The sequence below is a fragment of the Lissotriton vulgaris genome, chromosome 8, assembly GCF_964263255.1.
Source record: "Lissotriton vulgaris chromosome 8, aLisVul1.2, whole genome shotgun sequence".
Lineage (NCBI taxonomy): Eukaryota > Metazoa > Chordata > Amphibia > Caudata > Salamandridae > Lissotriton > Lissotriton vulgaris.
In genome coordinates, this window is record NC_141696.1 from 405,720,585 (window position 1) to 405,739,643 (window position 19,059).

The following is a 19,059-nucleotide window of genomic DNA, read 5'->3' on the forward strand; positions in this document are numbered from 1 at the left end:
TTAAAGGGACCAGACATATTACTGAATCATGTAATGCTGACAACTCTTTCAACATGTAATTTTCAGTCCGTGGGTAGTGGTAGAGGGACTGGTTAGTCCAGTGACATTGGAGACCTAAAAGACATCCGTATGCTCTGCTTAGATGTAGCCAATTACTACACCATTAGCCTTGGAAGCCACATTACTAGATAACCATTCAAGAATTGTAGATCGATTTGGGAAAATAATGCAATTTTTCACATACATTGACAGTTCCCTGATACAGCAATGATGTGTTCCATCTTGCCATTTGTTTCCTTTGTCCTGGAGGCAGGTATCCATTGCTGAGCTTTTCATTGTTGTTCATTTAATAGGAGTCCTTACCAATGAATTATGTGCTTTTATTGAAATGTTGAGTACAAGTGACTTGTATGCAGCTATGGTAAATGTTAGTTAACTTTTTCCTCAATGATCAAAATGTAAATTAATGATAGCACGTGGCTGTCAATACTTAACTAGCTATATGGCTTTAGTGCGTAATTATGCCACCTGTGATGAAGCTGGCAGGTGTCTCTAATGTGTAGTGGTTGATTCTGGTGTTACATATGAATATAGCTTGATATGGAGGTAGTGTTGTGGAGGCAACTCTTATTGAGATATATGCCTTGGAAATTGTGTGTGTGCATGATGGCGGGAAAGGTTGTGCCATTTGACTAGAACTTGATGTGATTGTGTTTTAGAGGCTGTCAAGCTTAGCTAACAATATGGCTTTTATCCATGTTGTGAGCAGGATGGGGTCAGGAGTTGTTTCTAAAGTGTACTGTTGGTGCAGGGTTAAGTTTCAGTACAAATTGGTTGGGATACATTTGAGGTGGCAACACTTAGCCAGCATTACAGCATGGAATATAGTTGTGCATATGCTAGGGCCAGGTGTAGTTTTCAAAGTTTATGGTTCAGGTAGGGTTAAGTGTGATTATAGCTTGATATGGATACGCCATTGAGGTGGCAACCCTTAGCCACCTGTATGGCTTGAGACAATTAAGGAAGACACGCAAAACTGGACAGGGGCTACTGTCTCTATAGTTGATTTAGCATTCTGGGCCAACCCTCTTACCATTCGTCCTCCGATGGATCTTTTATTTTCCAACTGAAAGGTGATCGGAGTTAATATTTCATCAATCTAGTTCAATTAACTGTATAACCCATTCGGCTTCCCAATAAGGACCAATAATCAGTAACTATAGTTAAGAAGGTGTATTAAAAGTTAGCAATCAAGTTAAGGTACATGTATCTCAGCATTCATGCTATAAAGATACAGAATAACAACTAAGAAACTCAACTTCCTAAAGAAGTTTAGGTGTACCAGTATTAATCAAACAAGAAGTTTAGTCACAGCAATACAATGAGAAGAGCCTCAGATTTTTGCATCTATACATAGGTAACTCTAGAATTGCCTAAATTAGAGTCCAGCGAAGGGGTCCCAGTAACAGGGAGACATTAACCAAAGAAATAGAAATAAGTCAAATCAACAAAACTTCAGTCCACATTGTTTTAATTCACAATGGGATGTTATATTAAACATACATAATTTACACAATAATCAAGCATTGGTTAATTACAGTGCCCCAAAGGGTAGAAGCGGGGAGGGTAATGTGATAGTGATGGGAGTTGGTGAAGAAAAGAAAGAAGATTCTTAGGTGACGGTAAAATCAACAATTGAGACTTGTTTCGCACAGTTACAAACTCTGTACCAAAAACAGGACCGACAGGTTCATGTATATTATTTTTAGACATAAATCATACTCCAAAAGTTCAATGAATGAAACCAATAGGGTGTGGAGTTGATAGTGAAAGGCAATCAGATGTCGACGTTTCGACCCTCGTAGGCGAAGATATTATTATAATCTTGCTGTAGGGTCTTCATCAGGACTGGAGGGTAGGGGACACGTAACCTATTTGGTACATAAATGAATGTATTTTAAACATGGGAAAGTATATCCCTACTTTTATTTGAAAGAACATTGCACATCACCCACATCATGGGATTGGCTCGGGTTGAAAAATGTATCCCGCCGGATTTGCTGGGACTTCAGGCAAGAAAATGCCCTTACTTGAGTGCAGCGCAAAGCGCACATTATACATGTAGTTAAGTGATGTTAAAAAATCCCAAATATTCAGTGTGAAAATTGAGAACAAATGGTCAAGAGCAGTTGAGGATAGGCTAGATCAGCGGGGGTGGACAGTCTGAGGAGTCAGTGAAGACTACTGCTGATTATAGGGTAATCACCTGAGCAAGGAGGAGACGTACTGCTTGCTAGTTGCATGCATTAATACTAGTTGGTGCTGATATAAAACTGGCTGACAGGGAAAACTTACCACACACGTGGTGCAAACAGGACCCGGTTATACGTGGGTTCGATGTCAATTAAAAGGAAAAGATCTGCAAGTTTGGAAAAAATACAAACCAGTATATACTTAGAAAAAGGGTGGAAGCAGTAATTGTATTAACTTGTACAGCGGTGGGAGACTCACCAAGATGTAGCCCAAACGCTGTTCATAGTGATTCCACGGATCCAGGGGGGTCCATTATTACCATCGACAAAATATAATCTAATGAATACAGGGCGAAAACGCTAATTAAAGGACCATAGTAACATTAGGGATGATTAAAATAAATATGGCCCAAGGAACGGGATAAGGACTCACCAGAACGCCGTAGCCAGGACACGTCCGGCTGAGATCGTGTTCATTGGCAGTCGGGCGGCGGTGCTTCAAGGGCTGCGTCTAAACAGCGGGGCAAGAAGAATCAACGTTGGCAATCGAGCATTAAGACAAGTCGCTCAAAGCATTGGGACAAACTCCTTACTTTAGAGACGCTTACCGGTCACGGAGCTAATCCGGCTCGGGTCTCTTCTCGCAGTCGCAATGGCGGCGCGGAGTTCCGGGTTTGGAATATCACCCTGGTAACCGGGTCACGTGGTGATTACTCACTCAGCTAGACACAGTGAAAAGACTAACTGGGATAAGTAGTTTACGTGGAACCCAGCAAATACAATCCTGCCTGCATTTAAATTTCAATGGGTAATTGTGGTTAATGATAAATCGAACAGTGAAAGCCTAATGTACTACACGTCATTGTAAAAAATACACTGGACCTACTAGGTTGCGGTGAGGCCGATATTTCAAAAGGTAAGGTTTACAATTAAAATGCATGACTTTGCCGCCTTACTGAATTCATTAGTCAGGCATATAGGCCACATTGTGATGAAACAATTTTTGACAATATCAATAAATGACTTAATGACAATATTAGTACAGTGTCTATTGGATGGATTAGAACCCATACTCATTATAGAATGACATATTAAACATGAAGTGGCGTACCTCTCACACGAGGGTAAAGACCACATAACACACTGTACCTAATTTATGACCAATAGGCAAATGAGGTTAAATGACGTAAATAGCCAGGCAGTGGCGTACCTCTCCCACGGGGGTAAGGCCACATTACAGATTGACTACACTTATTATAGGCCTGTGACTGATAGGTAGTACATGCATTCGGGCCATCATGTCAAATATGAACAGGAAATTATTATGACTTATAAAGTAATGACAGGGAATTGTCATGACTTATAAAGTAATGGTGTACCTCAAATATGAGGGTAAAGGCCATAGTACTTTAACTAAGACAGTATTCAAGACAGGGTGGCTAATTGGGAGAAAGAGCTGTCCTGTTCATTAAGCCCAGATTCTATTGAGTCAAAAGTAAACATCCATTTGAGCTCACGGGTATTAAGGATGTTAGAGATGCTCCCACCCCGGGGTCCGAGTGTGGCTTTCTCTATGATTACCCATTTTAAACTTTCAGGAGTATGTCCTGAGGTTGAGAAGTGGTCAACGAGAGGTGCCCCTGGCACTTGACACCGGATGCGACTCATGTGTTGGAGTATCCTCACTTTTGCTTTTTGCTGAGTCTGGCCGATGTAAATCAGTTGGCATGGACATAGAATGGCATAGATAATGTTAACAGAGTTGCAGTTGGTATGCGTCTTAAGTGGAATTCTGTGATGACGGTATGCAAACTCATTTGTCTGGATCGTGCTTTCGCATGCTTTGCAGCTGCCACATCTGGAGTGGCCCACAATCGGAGGTAGATTCCACAGAGTGGTGATTGTAGGATCCTTTGATGTTTGGAGGAAGGAACGCACCACATGATCTTTGACACTTCTTGCTTTTTTGAAAGCATGTAATGGCGGGTTGGTTTGTAGGATGTCATCGGAGATAAGTGGCCAGTAATGGTTGATTATGCGCTTTATTTGGTTACTTTTCGTATTAAAGGTGGTCACACAAACAATTCTTTGTTCAGATTGATCTTGTTCAGTCTTGGGAACAAGTAGCTCTTCGCGAGGGTAGAACCACGCCCTCTTCCTTGCTCGCTTAATCAGTGGTTTGGGATATCCTCTGCTTAGCAGCCTTTGTTTAAGTTCTTCTGACTCAGTAAAATAGTGTTCTTTATTTGAGCAGTTGCGGCGTATACGCAGGAATTGCCCAAAGGGCAGGTTATCACGTAACGCTCGGGGGTGGTGACTGTCGTAGTGCAGGAGTGAGTTTCTTTCAGCAGGTTTCCGGTAAAGAGTAGTTAGTAATTGACCTGAGTTCTCATAGATCGTGAGGTCCAAGAAATTAATCTGATGATTGTCTGATTGGATCGTAAACTTGATGAATTGGGACTGCTCATTCAACCATCCAAAAAATACCATTAGTTCTTGAAAACCACCGTCCCATATCAGTAGGATGTCGTCTATGTAGCGCATCCACAAACTAAGGTGGTCTCTAAATGGGTTGATCTGACTAAGCACAGTGTCTTGCTCAAAAGCTGCCATATATAGGATGGCTACATCAGGGGCAAAAGGAGCCCCCATTGCAACTTCTGACGTTTGGATGTAGAATTTTTCTTTGAAAATGAAAAAGTTCTTGGTCATAGCTATACGGAGTAATGCAACAATAAATTCCGTAGGTACTTGGACTGGGGCAGGTCGCTGGTTCAGGCAACGGGTAATAACCATAAGTGCTTCCTGTTGAGGAATGCACGTATACAATGATACGACATCACACGTGGCTAACAGTTGGTGATCTGCATCAAATGCTAATCCTTCTACAGTATTTATGGTATGCATGGTATCACGCAAATAGGCTGGAGTAGCCTCTGCAATCGGTTTTATGAAGAAATCAATATATTTGCCCAGGGGCTCGAGGATTGAGCCGCACCCGGAAACAATGGGACGGCCAGGGGGATTCGTCATCGATTTGTGAATCTTTGGTATGGTATATATAGTTGCCAAACGTGGATGTGGTTTATTCAAGAAATTAAACTCTAATTCCGATAGGAACCCTTGATCGCGACCAGCTTGGGTTATTTCAAGAATTTCACGTGCAATTGCTTGTGTAGGATCTGATCTTAGTAATTGGTAGCTGGTACCATCATTTAGCTGACGAAGAATTTCCGATTCATAAGAGCTGACATCCTGCACCACAATGGCACCACCCTTATCAGCCGGTTTGATAACAAGTTGGGCATTTTGAGCCAAAGTTTGAAGGGCCAATTTTTCATTTTTGCTGGTATTAAATCTGGTGTAGCATTTCGTTCCCAGGAGTTGTAATATATCCCTTAGCACAACCGATTCAAATGCCAAAATCTTATGCGACATTACACTGTTGAATGGAACAAATGTGGAGGGAGGTCTCAGTCCAGTAAAAGTTGATTGAATATTTGGTGCTGAGTTGCGGAAGAAATACTTTAACCTTATTTTGCGAAAAAATCGATACAGTTCAGTGCGAATGATGAAAGAGTCAGGGTGGTTGGTAGGGACATATGATAAGCCTTTTGCCAGAATTTTGATTTCATCGTTGTTCAAAGGGTGTTTAGATATATTTACAACAGGACTATTGGCCTGAGGGGGAGCGCCTCCCAGTAGTCTTAACCGAGGGTGGCTTTCGGGATTCATGTCAGTCTGTAAATTTGCAAAACCTGTTACCATCTGTAGGTTTTGTTGCGGGTAACACGTTCCCCGTGTTGAGGTTCTGGCTGGAAATGTACCTGCTTTGATGGTTGGCCACGACCTCCATTCCATGAGTTTGTGTTTGGTTGAGATCCACGTTGTTGGCCGCGTTGCCAGGTGTTGCCTCTGCCACGAGGTGGGCGCCATGACCCCTGGCGTTGCCCTAAAAAAGGGTTGTATTGAAACTGCTGGTTATAACCAAAGTCGGGATAGTTCTGTTGGTAACTGGGACCTGGTTGGTCTTGCTCGCCCTCTGAGCTATAGGAGGAGTCTGAGAAAGTGTAGTAATTGCGTCTGCCTCTAGACGTTCCCCGGCCTTTGTTGGTAAATCTGCCTTGATTATCTTGTCGGAAGTAGTCTTCTTGAAGATATGGATAAGTTTTCTTCTTATCATACAGTCTAATGTCACGAGCCAGTTTCTCAAGTTTACGATTTTGGGTTGTAAGGTCGAAGTCCTTGAGTGTGGCTTCTAAGTTGGTGATAGTGTCTTTAGCACTAGCAAAGTTTGCATCAGCCGATATTTCTGCCTTCAAGGTTTTAATTTCAGCAGTGATTACTTGAATTTGTTCAGCAGCTGTTTCCACGCCAAGGACCATCCAATGGCGGCTGCAGTTATTTGCCACGTGGCTGAATCCCTCTCTAAATTTTGGTACCTCCACAAAGATAGCTGGTTTGATCTTAATTTGCAATCCGATAGGAATGATATTTTCTTTGAGGTATTTCGTGAGGAGATGGCCGTGCCACCGAGTGCGGATCAGCTTTTTCTCCAACCGCTCAAGACGGGAGATCTTGTCCTTGAGTGAAAATATTCAGTGTGAAAATTGAGAACAAATGGTCAAGAGCAGTTGAGGATAGGATTCATTAGATTATATTTTGTCGATGGTAATAATGGATCCCCCTGGATCCGTGGAATCACTATGAACAGCCTTTGGGCTACATCTTGGTGAGTCTCCCACCGTTGTACAAGTTAATACAATTACTGCTTCCACCCTTTTTCTAAGTATATACTGGTTTGTATTTTTTCCAAACTTGCAGATCTAAACACAAACTTGCAGATCTTTTCCTTTTAATTGACATCGAACCCACGTATAACCGGGTCCTGTTTGTACCACGTGTGTGGTAAGTTTTCCCTGTCAGCCAGTTTTATATCAGCACCAACTAGTATTAATGCATGCAACTAGCAAGCAGTACGTCTCCTCCTTGCTCAGTTGATTACCCTATAATCAGCAGTAGTCTTCACTGACTCCTCAGACTGTCCACCCCCGCTGATCTAGCCTATCCTCAACTGCTCTTGACCATTTGTTCTCAATTTTCACACTGAATATTTGGGATTTTTTAACATCACTTAACTACATGTATAATGTGCGCTTTGCGCTGCACTCAAGTAAGGGCATTTTCTTGCCTGAAGTCCCAGCAAATCCGGCGGGATACATTTTTCAACCCGAGCCAATCCCATGATGTGGGTGATGTGCAATGTTCTTTCAAATAAAAGTAGGGATATACTTTCCCGTGTTTAAAATACATTCATTTATGTACCAAATAGGTTACGTGTCCCCTACCCTCCAGTCCTGATGAAGACCCTACAGCAGGATTATAATAATATCTGCGCCTACGAGGGTCGAAACGTCGACATCTGATTGCCTTTCACTATCAACTCCACACCCTATTGGTTTCATTCATTGAACTTTTGGAGTATGATTTATGTCTAAAAATAATATACATTAACCTGCCGGTCCTGTTTTTGGTACAGAGTTTGTAACTGTGCGAAACAAGTCTCAATTGTTGATTTTACCGTCACCTAAGAATCTTCTTTCTTTTCTTCACCAACTCCCATCACTATCACATTACCATCCCCGCTTCTACCCTTTGGGGCACTGTAATTAACCAATGCTTGATTATTGTGTAAATTATGTATGTTTAATATAACGTCCCATTGTGAATTAAAACAATGTGGACTGAAGTTTTGTTGATTTGACTTATTTCTATTTCTTTGGTTAATGTCTCCCTGTTACTGGGACCCCTTCGCTTTACTCGCTTACTAACCCAGGTCCCCGTAACTTTAACTGGGTCAACCCCCCTATCAATATTCTACTTCAAGCAGACGATGTTCTGCGAGGTTCTTTTCCATGTTCAATTCATTTGACCTGTGCACATCATGGCTGAACTACTATCCTACTCTGAGGATTATATTGACAAATTACTAGAGGATCCTAATAACGTATTTATTTCCTCTGATATCCCAACCATTGACTTTTCACTCAAGGACAAGATCTCCCGTCTTGAGCGGTTGGAGAAAAAGCTGATCCGCACTCGGTGGCACGGCCATCTCCTCACGAAATACCTCAAAGAAAATATCATTCCTATCGGATTGCAAATTAGGATCGAACCAGCTATCTTTGTGGAGGTACCAAAATTTAGAGAGGGATTCAGCCACGTGGCGAATAACTGCAGCCGCCATTGGATGGTCTTTGGCGTGGAAACAGCTGCTGAACAAATTCAAGTAATCACTGCTGAAATTAAAACCTTGAAGGCAGAAATATCGGCTGATGCAAACTTTGCTAGTGCTAAAGACACTATCACCAACTTAGAAGCCACACTCAAGGACTTCGACCTTACAACCCAAAATCGTAAACTTGAGAAACTGGCTCGTGACATTAGACTGTATGATAAGAAGAAAACGTATCCATATCTTCAAGAAGACTACTTCCGACAAGATAATCAAGGCAGATTTACCAACCGAGGCCGGGGAACGTCTAGAGGCAGACGCAATTACTACACTTTCTCAGACTCCTCCTATAGCTCAGAGGGCGAGCAAGACCAACCAGGTCCCAGTTACCAACAGAACTATCCCGACTTTGGTTATAACCAGCAGTTTCAATACAACCCTTTTTTAGGGCAACGCCAGGGGTCATGGCGCCCACCTCGTGGCAGAGGCAACACCTGGCAACGCGGCCAACAACGTGGATCTCAACCAAACACAAACTCATGGAATGGAGGTCGTGGCCAACCATCAAAGCAGGTACATTTCCAGCCAGAACCCCAACACGGGGAACGTGTTACCCGCAACAAAACCTACAGATGGTAACAGGTTTTGCAAATTTACAGACTGACATAAATCCCGAAAGCCACCCTCGGTTAAGACTACTGGGAGGCGCTCCCCCTCAGGCCGATAGTCCTGTTGTAAATATATCTAAACATCCTTTGAACAACGATGAAATCAAAATTCTGGCAAAAGGCTTATCATATGTCCCTACCAACCACCCTGACTCTTTCATCATTCGCACTGAACTGTATCGATTTTTTCGCAAAATAAGGTTAAAGTATTTCTTCCGCAACTCAGCACCAAATATTCAATCAACTGTTACTGGACTGAGACCTCCCTCCACATTTGTTCCATTCAACAGTGTAATGTCGCATAAGATTTTGGCATTTGAATCGGTTGTGCTAAGGGATATATTACAACTCCTGGGAACGAAATGCTACACCAGATTTAATACCAGCAAAAATGAAAAATTGGCCCTTCAAACTTTGGCTCAAAATGCCCAACTTGTTATCAAACCGGCTGATAAGGGTGGTGCCATTGTGGTGCAGGATGTCAGCTCTTATGAATCGGAAATTCTTCGTCAGCTAAATGATGGTACCAGCTACCAATTACTAAGATCAGATCCTACACAAGCAATTGCACGTGAAATTCTTGAAATAACCCAAGCTGGTCGCGATCAAGGGTTCCTATCGGAATTAGAGTTTAATTTCTTGAATAAACCACATCCACGTTTGGCAACTATATATACCATACCAAAGATTCACAAATCGATGACGAATCCCCCTGGCCGTCCCATTGTTTCCGGGTGCGGCTCAATCCTCGAGCCCCTGGGCAAATATATTGATTTCTTCATAAAACCGATTGCAGAGGCTACTCCAGCCTATTTGCGTGATACCATGCATACCATAAATACTGTAGAAGGATTAGCATTTGATGCAGATCACCAACTGTTAGCCACGTGTGATGTCGTATCATTGTATACGTGCATTCCTCAACAGGAAGCACTTATGGTTATTACCCGTTGCCTGAACCAGCGACCTGCCCCAGTCCAAGTACCTACGGAATTTATTGTTGCATTACTCCGTATAGCTATGACCAAGAACTTTTTCATTTTCAAAGAAAAATTCTACATCCAAACGTCAGGAGTTGCAATGGGGGCTCCTTTTGCCCCTGATGTAGCCATCCTATATATGGCAGCTTTTGAGCAAGACACTGTGCTTAGTCAGATCAACCCATTTAGAGACCACCTTAGTTTGTGGATGCGCTACATAGACGACATCCTACTGATATGGGACGGTGGTTTTCAAGAACTAATGGTATTTTTTGGATGGTTGAATGAGCAGTCCCAATTCATCAAGTTTACGATCCAATCAGACAATCATCAGATTAATTTCTTGGACCTCACGATCTATGAGAACTCAGGTCAATTACTAACTACTCTTTACCGGAAACCTGCTGAAAGAAACTCACTCCTGCACTACGACAGTCACCACCCCCGAGCGTTACGTGATAACCTGCCCTTTGGGCAATTCCTGCGTATACGCCGCAACTGCTCAAATAAAGAACACTATTTTACTGAGTCAGAAGAACTTAAACAAAGGCAGCTAAGCAGAGGATATCCCAAACCACTGATTAAGCGAGCAAGGAAGAGGGCGTGGTTCTACCCTCGCGAAGAGCTACTTGTTCCCAAGACTGAACAAGATCAATCTGAACAAAGAATTGTTTGTGTGACCACCTTTAATACGAAAAGTAACCAAATAAAGCGCATAATCAACCATTACTGGCCACTTATCTCCGATGACATCCTACAAACCAACCCGCCATTACATGCTTTCAAAAAAGCAAGAAGTGTCAAAGATCATGTGGTGCGTTCCTTCCTCCAAACATCAAAGGATCCTACAATCACCACTCTGTGGAATCTACCTCCGATTGTGGGCCACTCCAGATGTGGCAGCTGCAAAGCATGCGAAAGCACGATCCAGACAAAAGAGTTTGCATACCGTCATCACAGAATTCCACTTAAGACGCATACCAACTGCAACTCTGTTAACATTATCTATGCCATTCTATGTCCATGCCAACTGATTTACATCGGCCAGACTCAGCAAAAAGCAAAAGTGAGGATACTCCAACACATGAGTCGCATCCGGTGTCAAGTGCCAGGCGCACCTCTCGTTGACCACTTCTCAACCTCAGGACATACTCCTGAAAGTTTAAAATGGGTAATCATAGAGAAAGCCACACTCGGACCCCGGGGTGGGAGCATCTCTAACATCCTTAATACCCGTGAGCTCAAATGGATGTTTACTTTTGACTCAATAGAATCTGGGCTTAATGAACAGGACAGCTCTTTCTCCCAATTAGCCACCCTGTCTTGAATACTGTCTTAGTTAAAGTACTATGCCTTTACCCTCATATTTGAGGTACGCCATTACTTTATAAGTCATGACAATTCCCTGTCATTACTTTATAAGTCATAATAATTTCCTGTTCATATTTGACATGATGGCCCGAATGCATGTACTACCTATCAGTCACAGGCCTATAATAAGTGTAGTCAATCTGTAATGTGGCCTTACCCTCGTGGGAGAGGTACGCCACTGCCTGGCTATTTACGTCATTTAACCTCATTTGCCTATTGGTCATAAATTAGGTACAGTGTGTTATGTGGTCTTTACCCTTGTGTGAGAGGTACGCCACTTCATGTTTAATATGTCATTCTATAATGAGTATGGGTTCTAATCCATCCAATAGACACTGTACTAATATTGTCATTAAGTCATTTATTGATATTGTCAAAAATTGTTTCATCACAATGTGGCCTATATGCCTGACTAATGAATTCAGTAAGGCGGCAAAGTCATGCATTTTAATTGTAAACCTTACCTTTTGAAATATCGGCCTCACCGCAACCTAGTAGGTCCAGTGTATTTTTTACAATGACGTGTAGTACATTAGGCTTTCACTGTTCGATTTATCATTAACCACAATTACCCATTGAAATTTAAATGCAGGCAGGATTGTATTTGCTGGGTTCCACGTAAACTACTTATCCCAGTTAGTCTTTTCACTGTGTCTAGCCGAGTGAGTAATCACCACGTGACCCGGTTACCAGGGTGATATTCCAAACCCGGAACTCAGCGCCGCCATTGCGACTGCGAGAAGAGACCCGAGCCGGATTAGCTCCGTGACCGGTAAGCGTCTCTAAAGTAAGGAGTTTGTCCCAATGCTTTGAGCGACTTGTCTTAATGCTCGATTGCCAACGTTGATTCTTCTTGCCCCGCTGTTTAGACGCAGCCCTTGAAGCACCGCCGCCCGACTGCCAATTAACACGATCTCTGCCGGACGTGTCCTGGCTACGGCGTTCTGGTGAGTCCTTATCCCGTTCCTTGGGCCATATTTATTTTAATCATCCCTAATGTTACTATGGTCCTTTAATTAGCGTTTTCGCCCTGTATTCATTAGATTATATTTTGTCGATGGTAATAATGGACCCCCCTGGATCCGTGGAATCACTATGAACAGCGTTTGGGCTACATCTTGGTGAGTCTCCCACCGCTGTACAAGTTAATACAATTACTGCTTCCACCCTTTTTCTAAGTATATACTGGTTTGTATTTTTTCCAAACTTGCAGATCTTTTCCTTTTAATTGACATCGAACCCACGTATAACCGGGTCCTGTTTGTACCACGTGTGTGGTAAGTTTTCCCTGTCAGCCAGTTTTATATCAGCACCAACTAGTATTAATGCATGCAACTAGCAAGCAGTACGTCTCCTCCTTGCTCAGGTGATTACCCTATAATCAGCAGTAGTCTTCACTGACTCCTCAGACTGTCCACCCCCGCTGATCTAGCCTATCCTCAACTGCTCTTGACCATTTGTTCTCAATTTTCACACTGAATATTTGGGATTTTTTAACATCACTTAACTACATGTATAATGTGCGCTTTGCGCTGCACTCAAGTAAGGGCATTTTCTTGCCTGAAGTCCCAGCAAATCCGGCGGGATACATTTTTCAACCCGAGCCAATCCCATGATGTGGGTGATGTGCAATGTTCTTTCAAATAAAAGTAGGGATATACTTTCCCGTGTTTAAAATACATTCATTTATGTACCAAATAGGTTACGTGTCCCCTACCCTCCAGTCCTGATGAAGACCCTACAGCAAGATTATAATAATATCTGCGCCTACGAGGGTCGAAACGTCGACATCTGATTGCCTTTCACTATCAACTCCACACCCTATTGGTTTCATTCATTGAACTTTTGGAGTATGATTTATGTCTAAAAATAATATACATGAACCTGTCGGTCCTGTTTTTGGTACAGAGTTTGTAACTGTGCGAAACAAGTCTCAATTGTTGATTTTACCGTCACCTAAGAATCTTCTTTCTTTTCTTCACCAACTCCCATCACTATCACATTACCCTCCCCGCTTCTACTCTTTGGGGCACTCTAATTAACCAATGCTTGATTATTGTGTAAATTATGTATGTTTAATATAATGTCCCATTGTGAATTAAAACAATGTGGACTGAAGTTTTGTGATTTGACTTATTTCTATTTCTTTGGTTAATGTCTCCCTGTTACTGGGACCCCTTCGCTTTACTCGCTTACTAACCCAGGTCCCCGTAACTTTAACTGGGTTAACCCCCCTATCAATATTCTAAATTAGAGTCCAAGCTAAGAGGATGGTTGGAGACCTGAAGTAATTCAAAAATTCAGAGAACTACAGACAAATAGGAAACACCTAAGGAATACTGGACGTGGACAAAACAACATATAGGAAGTAAAGTAAGGTGTCGGCTTTGCAGAAGCTCAGTCAAGATTCTTCTTGGGTCAGGGAAGTAAGTTTTAACCTAAGCCACACTCAGCATGAATTAAAGGGAATAAACATAGAGTTCTAAACCTCTCAAAGTCCAAGGAAAAGAAATCTAGCATGTCTGGAAAGGTTCTGAAATCACGTTGAAGCGATTTGATCTCCAACGGTGTGAACCCTAGGTTTGAACACAAGAGTCTCTTTAGCAACACCCCTCTGTACTCATCATCAGGTTTTCCATTGTCCTTTTCCATTCTCACATTGTAGACTGCAACATTAGCAAAATGCCCAACACTGAACATGGGAACAACATCACCCTTGGGCAAACAGGCCAGGTTACAAAAGATACTGAATAGGCCTCTTCAGTTACACTCTGGCTCTCATGTTCTTTGATCAAGGTATTCTTCTCAGGCTATCTCTTTATATGACTAGTACAGTAAAGTATCTATCATCAAATTAACAATGCATGTGAATATCTGCCGTAAGTCATGTTAGCAGAAAATAGAAAACAGGATTTTTCTACAGCATGGAAATGTAGACCTAAAATGTGAACTTAGTGGTTTAAAGCAAGAGGGCAAATTTAATATATGGGTGTGCCCTTTTAAACATGAAGAAATGTACAATGTCAGTACATCAGGGTCACATTAAACATGGCACACAGTAAAATCATAAAGTATACACGGAAGTACAGAAAACGCGAAGTCTATTGGATTTTCCATCTGGCATCATATCTCAAAGGTTTGAACAATGAAATACTGTGGGAAAACGCAATCAAATATAATGCCTAAACAGCTAAACTCAATAAAACCATTGACCTTTGTGTAACAATGCCCGTAATAATTACCTGAATTCTCTTACAATTAAAATAGGATATATCTGTAATTGAACTCTTATAAATAGAACCTGGTGGTCATCAGGAAACCCTAATGAGCAAGAAAATAAAATACCTTCATTTCTCTAGACAACTAAGTAGGAGCAACAATAAATTGTGAAAGTTAATATAAACCCAGAATATATACGATCCTGCATCTAATGCCATAGAAAAACAAAATAGAAACAACCTTATAGTGCTTCCAAATAATTTATTAGGTATTGGAATGCATGTATTGTTTCATCATATAATAAACATAATAAATTAAAATTAAAGAAATTGCAATAGAAACGGTAAATACGATCTCTTTTCATTTCTATAGAAGTGAAATATCACTCGTTTTAATATGGCCACCAATGCAGTCCATCAACTATTTTTATATCAGGGCTTCGCTTTCTTGTCACCTACAAGCCTCCGTAACTATAATGCGCTTAATTAAAGAAGCAGAGTAACCAATTAACTTAAGACTCGAGCCTTTTTTCTCACATAAAAAAGACAGATGCGATAGCGAACTAGATACCGCAACAGACCCCCATTTGAGGCCACGCGATCACACGCGAACGGGTAAGAGAATACGCAGTCCCATGTTTATGGGACGAGTAGACAGCAATAGCCGCTTAAAATAGATAGGAGCGAGCATTTTAGGAGAGGTCGTTTATTTTGCTGGTCCCGATAGCTGTCAAGAAAGCAAAGGCAGTGAAGCACGCTTAAACACGGATACATTAGTTAATTTAACCTTCAGGCTAGAACGTTTTCTAAACGCCGTAATTATGTGAGACCAGCTAGGAGGCGCAGACATAAATAACGGGTTAACATAGAAAAGAATAGAACATTTAATTAGAAGTAAGAAAGCAAAGACAGCAAAGCATGCTTAAACACGGATACATCAGTTAAGTTAACCTGCACGCTAGAACTTTTTCTAAACGCCGAGATTCTGTGTGGCCAGTTAGGAGGCGCAGACATAAATAACTGTTTAAAATAGAAAAGAATCGAACATCTAATTAGAAGTAATATATCCTAGCTGTACCTGGAACTCTCAAGAAAGCTAAGGCAGTAAAGGATGTCTAAACTTGGATACACTAGATAACTATATCCTAATATTAGACCTCTATACTAAACGCTGAGATCACAGGAGGTCATTTAATAGTCTATAAACACCTAATAACTGTTACAAAAATCGAGCTAGAGACATTGCCATGCCTCCCCACTCCCTACATAAATACAGAGTACTAAGCATGTGAATAGCTAGGTATATAATTACAATCATCCTTGGTTCTCTTTGTCCTATCTAGATATCTTATCAAGGAATAGGAGGTCATCAATACCCCTACCTACCTACATTTGGGAACCTCGAACTTCCAATATCTAAGGTACTGTTGTGGAACACCTTTCCGCTCTCTAGACATTCTATTAAAAAAAGAACCCTTTAATCAGGTGTATCGATTTGAACTATGTTCATGACTTGAGTTTCATCATTCCCTGTCTGTATAGGTGCATCCTCAACCAAATTCAATTGCGATTTTTTTATCACGCTCAACAACAGAAGCATCATCATCATTGGTAGATTTCGACATAAACCACGGTCAGTATCGATCAGGGTAGAAACCACAAGATATAAGGTAACATCTAAGAATCTAAACAACCTATCATATAGCCTAACATTAGCTTATCATTCTTTGCAGCTCAGTCTTCTTATAAACAATACAATTCAGCAGATCAATACATCAAGAAAGATGATCCAAGTTACACAAAGAAACCAATTGTAGATTTGGATTGCCATTTTTTGAGGTAATGATAAACACTATGTACTGGCCCACAAAATAGCACATATACACATGCACATACTTTTCAGTCTGAATATCATAACTTTATTTTCTTCTCTCTGTCTATTTTCAATCGAAGGACACAACACTATTCCTTAACACCCCTAAACAAAGATAGGATTTAGATCCAGCTTTATCCGTAAGCACATCAAACCGGGGTAAGATCCTCATAAAAAATGCTGTGAAATTGAACATCTGTAGCTAGATTTGATTATATCTTATCAGGACCTTGAACCACATGTACTAGAACTCTACAGAAACTAATTGAAAATCTGTAGCTATATTTGAGTATATCTTATCAGGACCTTGAATCAGATGTGCTGGAACTCAATAGAGGCTAACAAAAAACTTTGATGTCTTTAGACACATCTAATTGGTAGGAATGCAATAATAGAACCGCTGTATATTTACAAATTGAATAATATCTGTATTATAAATTCTAGCAGCCAGCTCTCGAAACAATATACTGTATAGCCTCATGATGAGTACAAATGGTGCTTGTAGTCTGTAACTGTAGTGCACATAAATTGTAATATTGCGGTCTATACACAGATGTAAATATGTTTTATTCTTTTTTAGAAACATCAAGTGGTTCTCCAGAAGAAGGCGTGAATACGCCGAAACGCGCGTAGAGACAAATTAATAACTCCACTTGTTTGGTCTTTTTTACTCATTTTTTTTTAAATATTATGTGTATAAATTGAAATTGTTGTGATTGACAATATTGTTTTTTGTAATAATGCTATTTGTAATAATCAGGAGAAAGTAATTATATGTTTTTTAATTGTGTCAAGGACTTAATTAAATATTGTTTATATACTTTTTAATAAATCAATCATGAATAATACTCTTACTTATTGTCAATAATTCTATGTGCACTACTGCAGGTGATTTACTATTTGGCTACAACAAATCAATGTTCTCCAGTACCTGTTATCCTCTCAGGACCGTTTAGTTGCCTAGGTATAAACTATTTTTATAGTACATTTAAGAACTACTTTTAAAGGCAATATGTGAAACATTAGTAAACACACTACATGAATCAAATTTGTTTCTTATATAAAGGAATTTTCATAACATGGTGATGGTTCCTACACAACATCTAAACAGTAAATATAATTTAATGTATTAAGGCACAGATTATGTAAATCAGTTTTGTTGTATAATAAGTACATGTCTACTAAGCAAGGATGGTTTATTAGTCAAGACTTCAAACTATATCGTTTAATATCGTTCAAGCACACAATATGAGTATATTCACTAATCCTACAGTGAATGCAATCTAGTAATAAATGTAAAGTGCAACACTCATGTTAATGTTGTTAGAACACACAAGAAACATGTGCTAAATGCACGTTTATGTTATGAAATTGTGACGTGCAAAGTTATAGCCAGTTTTGGGCTGCACCATGGGCAAACAACTACAGTGGGGTTTGCGTCCTTGGCAAGAAAACTGGTGAATAACAGATTTTTCAGCTTTTTGGTTTTATTAGGTGTGCTGCATAGGGTGCTCTTAACCCATTGTATATAAGGCCATTGACAAGCAATAGTTATGTACAGATACTAAGGAACTCATTCCAATATTTGCACTACTCCTAATTTCAGTGCAATCTGCCCCTTGAATTTAAATAACGGTTACTAAATGGGTGTAATCAGTATTGTTTTGGGGATTTTTACCCACTCAATCTTCTCCAGGTTTACCCTGGCACAGATTGTGAACGCATACATCAAACATCTGGAAATTGCTAACAATGGAAAGTGGATTAACATGCTTTGAGTGTGTGATGCTCTATTCACAGGTGTGCAAATCACAATAGAAAGCAAATTATGCACTAGGCAATGCCATATCCAAAGTTATCAAAATGTAATTAGTGTGTGATTTGTGCAGGTCTCTCCAAATGAAGGCCAAAGTGTTCAGTGGATGAAACATTGAGGGTTTTAGTGAAACACTTTATAGGTTATTCCCCTACTAACCTGGGTACAGAGCTTATTTTAATCACATTAACCTTTAGAAATGCACACGTTCCACAGGGGAAACGACCTTAACAACGCGGTCAAAACACTGCGATACATTTACATCGCTGTTTTTACAACGCAAGTCGTTACCACGACTTGCACTGGAGGGATGCAATAGACTAAGGAATAATGTGATTTACTAATCCAACACCTTCCCTACTGTACGTAGGCTGGAGTTGGAATAGTAAATCATACTATTGCTAAGTCCAGCACCCTACAGCGCAAGTCGTTGTAACGACTTGCGTTGTAAAAACATGCAATGTAATGTACCCCGATCTAAATGATCACGTTGTAACATCATATATCCGTTCCACAGATGTTTACAAAATGTTGTCACTGGTTGGTTTCCAGGTCAAGAAGTGATATTGTTGAATAAGAGGGCCTGGGTTACCACTCTTACTGGTAGGGCAATAAGTGTACAGTCTTGTGATCACATGGAATGGTG